General features: G+C 44.2%; 2 protein-coding genes across 14 annotated transcripts in view; one reads left to right on the top strand and one right to left on the bottom strand.

Annotated features, from left to right (window-relative positions):
- The window catches only part of SHLD1 (shieldin complex subunit 1), an 81,551-nt gene extending 69,777 nt beyond the window's left edge, over window positions 1-11,774 (bottom strand). For 4 of the 7 annotated variants that reach the window (XM_074579177.1, XM_074579174.1, XM_074579175.1 and 1 more), the window contains exons 1-3: window positions 11,555-11,774; window positions 7,023-7,042; window positions 1,133-1,244 (exon numbers count right to left, since the gene is read on the bottom strand). The gene's annotated coding sequence lies outside the window, so the exon portion shown is untranslated. The remainder of the gene's footprint in view (window positions 1-1,132; window positions 1,245-7,022; window positions 7,043-11,554) is intronic. The other 3 variants (XM_074579176.1, XM_074579181.1, XM_074579182.1) reach the window with 3 other exon arrangements.
- A 903-nt stretch (window positions 11,775-12,677) lies between these two features.
- GPCPD1 (glycerophosphocholine phosphodiesterase 1) overlaps window positions 12,678-13,557 on the top strand; it is a 48,979-nt gene continuing 48,099 nt past the window's right edge. For 2 of the 7 annotated variants that reach the window (XM_074579161.1, XM_074579166.1), the window contains exon 1: window positions 13,263-13,554. The gene's annotated coding sequence lies outside the window, so the exon portion shown is untranslated. Of the gene's footprint in view, window positions 12,874-13,262; window positions 13,555-13,557 lie in introns of those variants that run through there. The other 5 variants (XM_074579164.1, XM_074579157.1, XM_074579162.1 and 2 more) reach the window with 5 other exon arrangements.

Genomic DNA, 13,557 nt, shown 5'->3' with positions numbered 1-13,557 from the left:
TTATTGTTATTTTAGATAACTTAGAAGTGCAATATATGATGTGGCATTTTGTCTGGGAAAATAATAAAGTCACATCTATTTGTTGCAATATGAGTATCATTAAAGAAAAACATAGCTCCTCCCTAACTCTCAGCTCTACAAACTCTTCACCTGTTTTCCAACTTTAAGATTTTATCTACCTTTGTGCAAGACTTGGTCACACCACAAGACATTTGAAGACATAAAGATTAAACACTTTAGAAGGAAAAAACACAGTTATAAAACACTGATTATCCTAGGACATGCTCTCTTAACACAATAGTTGCAAGGCAATGGCTGATGTAAACAATGATAATTACTTCCTCTTGCCTTTTGAATACAGACAATTGCAGTCAAAGTGATACTTTACTGTTCATAAAGCAGTTCATGTTTACCTGTTTGCACTCTGAGATATGAAACACCCAAACATCAGAAAATAGAATGAAGATCTAGAAAGGAATGTATTGTTTCCATTTTCTAAACTGATTATCAATAATATGGCTTGTGCTAGTGTTCAATTTAGACACAGCCATTTCTTGCATCCTTCTTGTGTCCTGGAAAAGACATGGTCATTTAGCTCTACATGCTTTTCCAGATGTAGCCCATCCTTGTGGTGTCTAAGCCACGTTCTGAAATTAATTCCTCTATCTTTGCCGGGAGATATTACTCCTGAATTAACTCCTCTGTCTCCGCAGAACCAGTACCACCTCCCCAGGTCACTGCATAAAAGGTGGGAGCTGGTGGGGCAGAGCTGTTCCCCCACATGTTCTCACTTCCTAAACACATTCCCTGCTGGCATTGTGGGCACAGATGGGAAAAACACTGCTTCTCTGACTTAATGAACTTTTTTTCTTAATGGGACTTTTCTTCTGCAAAGGGAAACCTGCGCGAGCCAGCTCTGAGATCACAGAATCACAGAGGGGTGGAGGTAGGAAGGGACCTCTGGAGGTTATCTGGGGCAACCCCCCTGCTCAATCAGGGCCACCTAGAGCTGGTTGCCCAGGACCATGTCCAGTCCTTGCCTGGGATAGATGAGGAACAGCTGCTTTAATCTGTATAAACATTGGAGAGAGCCCAAGGTGCCAAATAATCCAGCACATTACAGCCTGATTACCTTAATTTCCTCTTCCTTCCTTTCCACGTCTTCCCTGGTCAAGCTGCTCTCCACTTGGCTGGAGTTGTTCTCCCAGTGAAGTGTGTAGCACAATACAGACACAATGGATACACTGCGGGGAAGAGAACAAAGAAATAGACAGCATGACATGGAGGTGGCAGAGCCAAAGGCTTGGCCCAAATGTGTGTGACTTATCTACACAAGGCATGCAGGGCTCAAGGGAAAGGCTTTGTATTCTGCCATTGGAGCAGATCACGCTTGGTTTCTACCTATGCAGTTAGGAGGCTTTGTCTGAAGCTGGTGATGGGAAGGTGCTCAACTGTTTTGCAAACCCTGGCATCAAAGGAATGTATTCACATGATGTTTCTGCACCTTACCCTGGCATTATGCATGTGACACCAGCCCTCTGCAGTATTGATCAAATTATTTGAAACTGCTGATGGAAAAGCTGTGACTTCACCTCTTAAATTGCTTCCTGGGAAAAGGTTCAGCAGATGCTTTATGGGGCTAGGCGTTCTGCCAGGTGAGTTATTCACTCATGCAGGACTCCCCTGGAGAAGTGGAGGGCTGCAGAACTCACCCCAGCACTCCACAGAAAAGATGGGAAAGCAGACAAATGGCTCCATAATTTGATGTCCCATGTGTCATTGCTTTTCCCCTTTCCAATACAGTGTCAGCTCTGCTTCAGGTATTAAGGAAGGAGGGTGACTGCAGATAAACAACACCCTTGTGTGAACAAACAAGGCCCACGGGGTAATAAGTGTGACCCCCTGGAAATTGCTACCACTTAGGACTGAAGGTCCTTGATTCAGCAAAACACTAGGAACACGCACTCACACTGGCCTTGTGGGCTTTGGTGACTTGGGACGAAGACAGGGTCCTTTCCCCCCGTGACAGCTGTGGGTACTGTCTCCACAATGTTCCCAACCCTTGTCCTCCAGGAAAGAGACATTCAATGTGGAGGTCATTAGCAGGTCCCAGAGGATGACAGACCACAGTATTAAAGCCTAAACTAAAGCATACTGAAGTCAACGCCTACTCATTGATGGATACAGATATTGCATTAGGCCTTTAGCAAATAACTAATTACTTCTTGAGTTGAGTTGAGGACAGCCAAGTGGAGTACTTGTAGGGGACTTTTACAGGTGCTTTCCAGTTAATAAGTTGTTCACATGAATAATCCTCCATCATGCAAACCGTCCTACTGAACACAAGGGCTATAATAAGGGCTGCAGGATGAAGCCCCGAGATAAGATGCAGAGTAAACAAAGTATGATATTACAGCCATTAATTAATGTTTAGAAATAGGCAGATAATGAAGTCAGGATGGCCATGAGTCACAAGGCTTCACTGCTTCCTGAGCTTATAAGCAAAACTGCTCTTAGTGCAAAGCCATGGTTCTATTTTTAAAAAGAGCTGCTGTCTGAAAAGTTACCGCTGAGGTCGTAACCTATCTGTAACTGGGCGGATAAAGGTGACATTGTCACCCAGGGCAAAAAGTTTTGGCAGGAACTCAGTGTTATTCTGTGCAGGTCATTCTCCCAGCTGTCTTCTCAGCTAGTGACAATTTTTCTTTTTATTTTTTAACATGCTTAATTTCTTTTGTGCAGTTCACCAAGAAATTTGAAGTTTACGTCCCTAGGCTGTGCATTTACATTTTCCTGTTTCCCAGTACATTTTGAATTCATCAATTGGTTTCGGACAATATTGACAAAGTAGCAAGGGCCTTTGGGATCTGCATTGGGATCCTCATGGAAGATGTTGTATTGGAGGAATTAGTGACCATGTCTGCCCTGCCAGGCGTCACACACAGGAGTAGCCACTGCAAGGGAACCTGCTGGAGGGCCCCGTGCTGGCCTGTGCCATGCACTGGTGGGTGATATGAGAGTGGTGACAGTCCAGGCTGTCAGGAGAAGATAAATGGTTTTGTTCATTATGCAAAATAAAAGGCACCACAGCATAGACAGGATCTTCACAGCAAGCCAAGGGAAAATCCATCCAGGGTCTGTCCCACCTGAGGGGATGTAAGATTTACTCACTATCTATGTTCCTATTTTTATTCAGTTGTATCGAAATAGCTATTTCATTGGTTCATTTGTTGCTGGGCTTTTCTTACTGAAATCTGGAAAGAGCCCTGCACCATTTTGCCCTCTTACCCTCCCAGTGGCACAAAACAGGATCGTAATGTCCTAGGTCAGGAGGTGCACAGTCAGGACAGGAGAGGCAGAGCTCACGTGCCACTGCTGAGGGAAAGCCTGCAGCATGACATTAGTCCCACACAAGTGGGGAAGAGATGCTGATAGACTTTTATCTTCATAGCGTGTAATATTTAATTTCAAAACACTTTTAGAAAAATGTTTTAACTCAGTTAATAACTATAAAAACATCTCTGAGCAGCGCAGTTATTTTGTGCAACTGCGTGAGCTGAAAAAACAAGATAGCTTTGTTTTGCCTCTAATAGTTTGCAAAATGCTTTCTTTATTGAAACAAAAAGCATTTTTTTAATATGTATTTCTGCAAAAACATCTGCTGTTTGTGAAGTTATTTGACAAAACAAGCCATAACTCTTTATTTAGACTAGAAAATATTAAAGGTCTGGAGCATGTTGCAAAACAAAGTAAATAGAAATAAACAGGAAATAAGTGACTGAGGAGCCACAACATATTAAGGTCAGTTTCCCTTGCTTTGGCTTTAAATTGTATCCTTTCCCATTGTATATTTTTTTCCAGGAATTTTTCTGTCTCTTTTTTTTGGTGACTGCTGCTTTTCCTTTCCTGCTTTAATTGAATCATTCCCTTCCCTCCTTTTGAGAGTGTGAAAAAATAAACTTTTATCTTGGCTCTGAAGCTGGAGGTGATGATTCCTATGCATGAGTCACAAATTGTGTTTCAGAATATGTCAAATCCTGGTTCATTTACTATCTTTTCAATTAATTCGATTTAATTCAGCCTGACCTTTGGCTTAGTTCAGGATCCTTTGCAGAAGATCCATAGGATAAAGGAATTAGCTAACATAGCAGTTTGTTGAGGCAAGGCGGTCCCCTTGTCTCAGAACCAGCCTACTCCGTTCAAAACCCTCCCAGTATTTCCATCCCTGGGTAGAAAGAATGGGATTTTGGAGGTGCCTTTTAACGCTCATTCCCTATAAGACTCCTCATTTCAGACAGCATCAAAGAGCCTTTACAGATTTTGACTGCATACACACAGTCCTGGGATCTGGGCCAAAAAGAGAAACCCACTGAAAGATCACATTTGCTTTTGTTGTTTGATTTTCAGGATTCACTACTCTAAGAGACCTTATTGCAGCCTTTCAATACTTAAGGGCGCTGATAAGAAACATGGAGAGACTTTTTACCAGGGCGTGTAGTGATGGGACAAGGGGTAATGGTTTTAAACTGAAAGACATCGGACATAAGGAAGAAATTCCTTACTGTGGGGGTGGTGAGACACTGGCCCAGGTTGCCCAGACAAGCTGTGGCTGCCCCATCCCTGGAAGTGTTCAAGGCCAGGCTGGATGGGGCTTTGAGCAACCTGGTCTGGTGGGAGGTGTCCCTGCCCATGGCAGGGGGGTTGGAACTAGGTGATCTTTAAGGTCCCCTCCAACCCAAACCGTTCTGTGGTTCTAATTCCACTGAACAAAGGTGGCTGCTTAGTCTCCAAAAAGTCTTTGGAGTGTTATATGATCCCTTAATACAGTTCCTGTTCTGAGCCCCCGGGATACTAGAATTCTGGTTTGTTTTAATAATGTTAAAAACTGGATAAATTTTTAAGGAGTATAACTTTGGAGCAATACTTTGAAGGGAAACAATGGAAATAACTACAACTGCATCTTGTTCTGGAAGACAGCAGGGAAATGGCACAGGCTTCCCTTTAACATTAAACGAAATCATTTCTGTGCTCTTTACTCCTCATGCTAACACGTTTATTTATACCTTAAGAATACGAAAGTTTTGTAATACAGTGCATAACTGGCCCATAACTCAACACTAGATTTTAAAGGTAAATACTTTTCCACTGTGGAAGCAGATGGGTGCTGTTTATGGAGCAACACAGTCTCAGCGCAAGGCAATAGTTAAGGAAATTGGTAGGAGCCACAAACTACCTCCCTGCAAATCAGCGGGATTTTTTGCAGCCCAGAGAAATGCAAAGTGCAACAACAAGATACTTTCTGCCCAAATGGTCTTCTAGAGTAACCCACATGACTTATGTCTTCAAGTGACTAATAGTCACATCTCAAAACAGTGCCCCATTTCTTGCCAGTAGCACCCAGAGTGAATGCACTTGCTGCGTTTTGTGGAGTGCTGGCCTGGGTTCAGGATGACCAAACGCACTCTGGCATTGCAGCACAGCTCTTCCTCGCTGGGAGCCGTCCCCACAGATTATTTTAATCATTAATTCACCTGATGTCTCCCCAGGGCCAAGTCCCAAGAGGAAGAGTTGCAAGACAGCACGGAGGGTTACTCCTTCAGTGGTTTTCCAGCCACACGCAGCATCCCTAGGTCGTGACCAGCAGCTGAGTTTTGTGGCCACAATCCTGCTGTCAGAGCTGACAGCACCAACAAAACAGAGCCTCGCACATTTTAGTTAATCAGTCCTCAGTCTGTCTGTGGCCTGTCTGCAGCTTTATCTGTGCTGCCTTTGCACACAGGCTTGGAATCGGGCCAGTCTCCTGGCACACCTTGACCTCTTTTTGGTCTCTCACGGCTGAGAGCAGCTGGGGAGATTTTCAGTACTCTTCTGTGATTCACAGAAAAGGGATTCACACCAACCAACAAGCTACCTTTGAGATCTCACTACCTCACACCAGTTAAATCCTTGATTTTGCAGCTTTTATTTTGTTATCATTAGTCCTGGTACTCTTTTTTTGGTGAGGAAACCAACTGATGCTCCAATAAATTTTTCACTGTTTCAAAAGTTTATCTATCCTTTACATGTCTGGGGTGAACCTGATAAACCAGTTTCTGATGCTGTTACACAAATGCTATGCATTGTTCAGCTGTACAGCATGTCATTTTTACCACTGATCTTACATTTTCGTAGTGGTTGCTCTTATAACTAAAATGCAAATGGCAAACTTGTGAACAGCTTCATGAGGAGACAACCACTGAGGAGAACTGTCAGACTCAGTTGGAGCAACAACCTACTTGCAAGTAAATCTGGATTTGTAAAACAAGGGAGGTTGTCATCTTCAAAGTTACAAACATCTGTATGTATCTGCAGAATTTTGGAGATGGGAGTTCTTCCTTCCTTCCAGCAAGGAGAATAAGAGCTAGAATTGCTCCAAAAAGCTTTTCTGGTTTGTATCTTGTTAGCCTTAGAAAAAAAAAAAAATCTGATTTTTGGACATGTTCAATGCTATGGACAGAATAGGCACATTCTGCTACAAGAGCTATTGACTGAGCGTGACAGAGACAGCCAAGAATACAGAATAGGTGTAAAGTAACTGATAAGTTCTCCTATTCTCCTACAGAAGTCCTCTTTGAGGTCGCTCACCAATACCTGCCTACATTTCAAACCTCAAATGATAAGTCTGTCTCTGAGCTGCTTTTTCTACAGCTCCATTGTCGCAGCAAGCAGTTCCCTGTCAGCTAAAGAGGATTTAACTTCTAGCTGCCAATGTTCCCACTTGTGCCCAGACAGCTCTAACATTCATCCAACCTGGCTTTGAATTCTTTTAGCCCACTGACACAACACAGAACTAACCTAATTAAAAAAAAAACAAAATCCCACAGAACAACCAAAACCTGCCGAGTCCAAAGGAAGCACTTGCATCACTAGTGTTGTTATCTGGCAGAGCATAAAATTCAGCCACACATTTCATTTCAAGCACAAACATGACCTTTGAAATGGGATTTTGAACCACACCACAGCCAAAACCCATCTTCCCTTACCTTAGGGCAGGTGTTCCTCCCTGTTGTTGAGATGAAACATAAAAAAAAAAAGAAAGAAAGGAAAAAAAAAAAATCAACATTATCCATGTCATATTCCACAACCACAGTTGTTCTGACCACCCTTGTCTCTGGCACAGTGAAATGGGTGCTGCAGACAAAAGGAACATGGGAGGTCTTGAGTACAATTTCAGAGACAACGAGGTAAAGATTGTAACACAAGAAGGTTTTGTAAAAGAACACAAGAGAATGCCTTGTAAATGGTAGGCAGACAGAGCTAGGAGTTCAGAGAACACCGCATGTATGTTTATATATACAAAAATAAGACAAAAAGTTATGTATATGACATACTATATAATTTAGGTTATATACGCACATAAAACTTACTATATAACTTGATTTAGTTATATAAAAAACCCCAAAAGTTTCATATTTGTAATCGACTCTGGCCAGTTTAAATGTGGTGCTTTGATGGTGTGGTATTTTAGTTCTTTATTTAGGTGTTTCACAATAAAACTTATACATGTGTCATTTCAGAAACTATAAACCAGCTTAGATCAAGAAGCAAATCATGCTCGGGCACTCTCAAGACTACTTTATAATGTCTCATTTCTAATCCAAATCTCTTCTCTGCAATATTGTATTAGCACCTGGGATTTTTTTTTAAATTTTCAAATGTTGTAAAATTGTCTACCACTGGTGCCAGATTATATATGAAAATTAAGTGTTTGAAAATGACTGAATTTCCTACAGGTGAAAGTGAAATATCTACAACTATTCTTTTTCATGTTATAATTTGATAATTGTTAACAGTGGCCACATAAGGGTTTCATTTTACATTTGTACTTAGTGATGCTCTTGTCCACCACTCTGATATGTTGTCGCACTTGCTACCAGCACACCTAATCCTAATAATTAGGCAATAATGTCCCCTAGTCAAAGAGAAATCTGAGCTATTGCAAATCTAGAGTTGCATTCCTCCCCTCCCTCCACACCTTTTGCTTATCTCCTAGGCTTGCTCACTGTAGGCATATAAAAAGTTTTAAACACAGCCTTATCTTCTTGCTTATTTCTTACCACCCACTTCTCTGATGCATTTCTCCCTAACTGCTAACTCGTCCACAGAGAAAAATATATTATACTGTATTACAGTATACATTACAGAGAAAATGCCATTGCACAACAGGCCTTTTTCTAATAATCTTTTCTCATCATTCTCCATGAGACTGAGAGGCTTTTACCATGCTAATAGCAGTTCTACTGCCTTGCAATTTTTATTCTTGCTTGATACCTTCCAGTCTCTCAGCATCGCTTTTCTTTAGTGCCTGTAAATTGTCCAGATTTCACATTAGATAAAGATACAGCAATACTCTCAGTGCCAGAGAAAAGGTCAGAAGTGCATTTTCAAGAATAAGTGATTCTACACAAGCATAAAAAATAGCGAACGAGATACTCCATGCCTAATGCTGTGCATTCATTTGCATAATTTTACCAGCTATTTTTATTCACAATAACCCATCAGAGCCAGAGCAACTGCAGAAAAATCAAGTGCAGTAAAATAAGGAGCGCAATTCATCTAAATACACGCAGCTTTCATCAGCTGCAAGCACTGGTGTTGGTACAAGCAGTTCACTGGCACTGATAATGCAATCTATGGAGGAGGAAGAAGCACATCTATAATTTGATGTTCACAATCTTTATAATCACTAATAGTATGAATGAGGCTTGATTTATAGGTTGAATCTATAATTCTGGCAGCTGAAGAAAATATTACATTGGCTACAGAAATGGACATAAAACCTCAAATGCATTTCCTAGTGCCTTTTTAGTACAGGTTTTGCTGGTGTGTCCTATACATCAGCCTCAATCACTTATTTCCTGCACTTGGGCAAGTATTATTGTCATTACTTACAAAAAACAGGCTGCATAAATCCCATGGGGCTTCACAACTCAACTGGTACAGCCTCAAGGCTACTTTGTTATTCTGCCTATGGCACACACCACCTCTAACCCCACTTTATGGGAGCAAAGTTCAGTTTTAAGGCAGCTTCCACAGTGTTTGGGGAGGCTGCATGCACACAGCATCTTTTAGCTCTTTCACTACTTTCACAACAGCATTGCTGCCAAAACAAAGACAAAGCAGTTTGCCAGACAGCACTGGCTAAGTTCTAGTACTTCTTATGAAACTACTATAGTGGAAAGGGGAAAACGTGCTTTCCAACATGTGCACAAGTAGTTTAAATAGAGTTTGTGTTTGCACACTTGAAACTGATCTTCTAGCCTTGTCTTTCTGGATCTCTTTGGGACTTTTGCAAACAGGAGCTCAATTCAACTCAGGTTATATGATATAAAACCCCATTTCGTTTTATTTTGTTGCTATGTAAACAAGAAAAGCAGATCAGCAATCTTCACTTTTTGGACAGATATTTAAGAAGAGTTCTATAAACTCATCTACGTGGTCTATTTACTGTACAGTTTTATATTATCTTAAGGAGTAGCTGAGACTTGCCTGCTGCGTCATGGCAAAGTATGACCTTATCTGATCCAACCATATTGAAGCAACTCCTTAAGAAAAAGTAAAAAAAAAAAAAAAAGTACACTGGCAAGCTTACTTAAAAGTAGCCTTTTTTCAGGTTAAGCCAAAACATAACAATATTTCCCATCCCACCCTTTTTCTACTTGCTGTACACTGAGCACAAGCTTAATCATCGTTCTTAAGTAGTTGGTTTTGTTCTATTCAGCAAGACCAAGAAGTAGTGCAGTGGAATTATTTACAGGAATGAAGTTATTAAAATTTGTATTTCAGTGAAAGGCTTAACAACAAAGCAAGATGGGGATCTCACAGGTTGAGACTGAGTAGAGAGCAATCAACTTGCCTCCACCCAAAGAGCCGCCCTACTGATGCAATCATGGTAACGTTAAGTGTTTAGGGAAAAGAATCGTACAGCTCAACGAAATTTCTCCCCTTGGAAAAGCCTTACCAATTACAGAATGAAGAACATCATCTCTGATTTTGACAAACTCAACTTACCTTTAAAGAGAAAATTAGTCCTTGAAAGTTGCCATGACAAATTACACTGTTTACAATCAGCTGTTTCTCTTAATGCAGCATAGAAATTCCTATTAACATTCTTTCCAAACAAATAAATATATACTATTATAAGATTCCTGAAGAATTAAAAAATGGTTTATTTGACAGAATGTCAGCTTTTAGCTGAAATCCACCACGTAAGTTTACAAGGAGAAAAAAAAATTCCCTAAGCATTTCAATTGAGCTGATTATATTAGCTTCTCTCATCTTGGTGAAGAAATAGGGAGATGTACATTTTTAATAAAATGAACACATGAGTATTTCTTGAATCCATTTAGGGCTTAAATTTTTAGCTATAATGAATTATTGTAGGAAGTGCAATAATAGTTTTGACTAGATCCAGGCATTTTTTGAAATAAACCTTAGGGCTGAAAGAGACCAAATGTTATACTTCTCATTTTTAACAAAAATTTAATGATACAACTTTATAACATGACTGTCACCATATCAAAGACTCATTTTTGAAAAATCTAACACACCAAAGCATGTTTGAAGGTGTTGAATTCTATCCCAGCTTTCAAACAAATTACTTGAACTAATAAATCTTAAAAATGGGCAAGAGAAAACAAGTAGGCAATTACTTTTCTACATAGTATTTTCTCTAAAGTTTCTTCTTCCTTTCTTCAGCTCACTGTTGATTACACCTGTAGAAGTGATGGCTCCTACTGTTTGCTTAATTACTAAGTGTTTGTAACTAGAGTAGTTTACATTCACGTTTAACACAATCCTCACTTTGCAACAAGCACTTTTCACCAACCCTCCCTCCTCCTTACCCAGAAGAATTCCTCTTATCCTTTTGGCTTCAAAATAAACTGCTTTTGGCTATCATTTCCTTTTACTGCATAACTTCACCTATCTTTTTTTTTTCCTTTAAGCAGGGTACTCTGATCTTGCAATACTCAAATAAAGACCTCAGCAATTCAGAAGTATTACATATTTCTCTGCAATAGAATATCTGATATTAACATTCATTTTTCCTACAGCATCTAGGTCTGTGTCACAAATTACTTAGACACATGGCTGGATTTGCAGGGGGTGAATGAATGGAAAATAGTCATCTATTTATTTAAACGACGGATGGAAGGACAGCAAAGAGCAGAATACTTCTAACGGTGCTAACTTCCAATGCAAGACAGGATAAGTGGTTTTTACACATATACAAACTGCAGCTGCTTTGACAGCTGACACAAGCTGTATAAAGCAGAAGCCAGTTCCTTACCAAACTATTTATGCAAGCTTATTATTAGAGTGAAAGGATCGGTCATACTATTACAACTCCATAGTTGTGCTCCATAGAGCACAAGCTCCCTCAAAAAAAAAGCAGAGGAAAATATTTTCCCTTTATTTCTAATACGTTGTTGGGTGAATTACAGTGGGATACCCTTTTTCTCAGAAAATCAGGTCTCAGAAAGCCACAAAGTCACAGTGACAAACACAAAGCTACCTTTTAGCGCAGCAAAGCCTCCTCTGGGGTCTTCAACCAATGGTCTCAGCAACCCTGAAACAGAAGTATCACACTTAAACTCTGCCTGCGGCTTCAGAACTCCAGCATGGGCATTCCCACATTGGTTTGCTTTGGTGCCATTGCTTTGAAGACATGTTTTTAACTGTACCATGAATGACAGCCCTTTTGGCCACATGACTGGGGACTGGGGCAACAAGAGCTGCGCAGAGGAAGAGGCACCCGCATGACAGCAAGGGGGCTCCCTGGGAGGAAATTCCATTTCAACATGAGGAAAAACTTCTTAACTTGTAAGGTGCCAGAGCACTGGCGCAGGCTGCCCAGAGAGGTTGTGGAGCCTCCTTCTCTGGAGACATTCACAACCCGCTTGGACACGTTCCTGTGCAACCTGCTCTAGGTGACCCTGCTTTGGCAAGGGGTTGGACTAGATGATCTCTAAAGGTCCCTTCCAACCCTTACCATTCTGTGATTCTGTAACCCAGCTGTGTGGGGAGCAGGAGGGCACCGGCTCCTGCCACCCTGTGTTTCAGCAGGAAATGGAGGCTGCAGCCTGCCAGTGGGGCTGGGACACCTGCACAGGACACACAGACAGCCACTGCCAAATCCACAGAGTCCAAAGCCCTTCTCAAGAAAAGCACGCTGCCGGCCCCTTCATACCACAGACAGAGCCATCGTGCCCCTGATGCCATGAGCTCACAGCTGCCTGAGCCATTGCGAACCTCGAGGACGACCTGTCCTTCTCTCATGCTCCCAGGCTGGGTACTGGGGACCTGACCTGACCTGACCTGAGGCAAGGTGACCTCAGGGGGTAGGAAAATGGTTGTGGAGGCCTGCCTCGCCTCAGCAAGACCCCTATCCAGCTTCCCCCTTGTCCCACACAGCCCCACATACCCGCCACCTCGCCTCACCTCCCTCAGGGCCCCCTCAGGCAAGCCACGCCCCCTCGGGCAAGCCACGCCCCTTCGCTCATTAGCCCCGCCCCCTTCCCCAGACTCAGGGCTTTCGAGGAAACGGCACAGTCCCCGCCCCGCCCTTCCTGCTCGCCGCTTATTGGCTGCGACGGGGGGCGGGGCCGTAAGCCGTGGAGAGTGACGCGTCGGCAAGGTCACGTGGGGCCGCCCCCTCCCCGGTTCGGCCGGGGACAGCTGGAACCGGTTGGCGCCCAGCCCCCTCCCCCCGCCCCTCGGGTACCGGGTACCGGCCACCGCCCCCGGCCGCGGGAGGAGGGGCCGGCAGCCTGGCCGGCGCCGCCCGCAGCCCCGCGCCAAGGGGTTGGGAAGCCGGGAGCGGCGTTCGGCCAGGTCAGTCAGCCCCGCCGGCCCGGGGTGTCGCGGCGGGGCACGGGTGGTTGGTGCGCGCGGCTGACGAGACCTGGGGCCTGAGAGGGTTGGGCTGGCGGCCCAGCGGCGGGAGGGCGCTGCCGTTCCCCGCGGGAGGTACCGGGGGGATGACGCTCGGCACTTGGGCGTGTTGCGATGCGGGGAGCGGCCGGTGCCGGGCCCTGAGAAGAGCTGGGGAGGGTGGAGCGCTCCCGCCGGCCGGTTGCCCCCTCCCACCGCGCCTTCATTGGCCACGCCCCTCACGCCCCGGCCACGCCCCCTTCCCAGTCCCAGGGCTTTCGAGGAAACGGCACGGTCCTCCCCGCCCTTCCTGCTTGCCGCTTATTGGCTGCGGCGGGGAGGGCGGGGCCGAACCTTCGGGGAGCGACGCGTCGGCGAGGTCACGTGGGGCTGCCCGCGCCCCGCCGCCCCTCCCCGGTTCGGTCGGGGGCAGCTGGAACCGGTTGGCGGCCGCCCCCTCCCTCCCCCCCGACCCCCGCCGCGCCGGTACCGGCTGCCGACCCCGACCCCGGCCGCGGGAGAAGGGGCAGGCTGCCCGTCCGGCGCTTCCCGCAGCCCCACGCTAAAGGGGTTGGGAAGCCGGGAGCGGGTCTCGGCCAGGTCAGTCGGCGCTGCTGGCCCGGCGTGTGGCGGTGGGGCACGGTT

The sequence above is a fragment of the Larus michahellis genome, chromosome 3, assembly GCF_964199755.1.
Source record: "Larus michahellis chromosome 3, bLarMic1.1, whole genome shotgun sequence".
Classification (NCBI taxonomy): domain Eukaryota; kingdom Metazoa; phylum Chordata; class Aves; order Charadriiformes; family Laridae; genus Larus; species Larus michahellis.
This window is presented reverse-complemented; position numbering and strand designations above follow the sequence as displayed.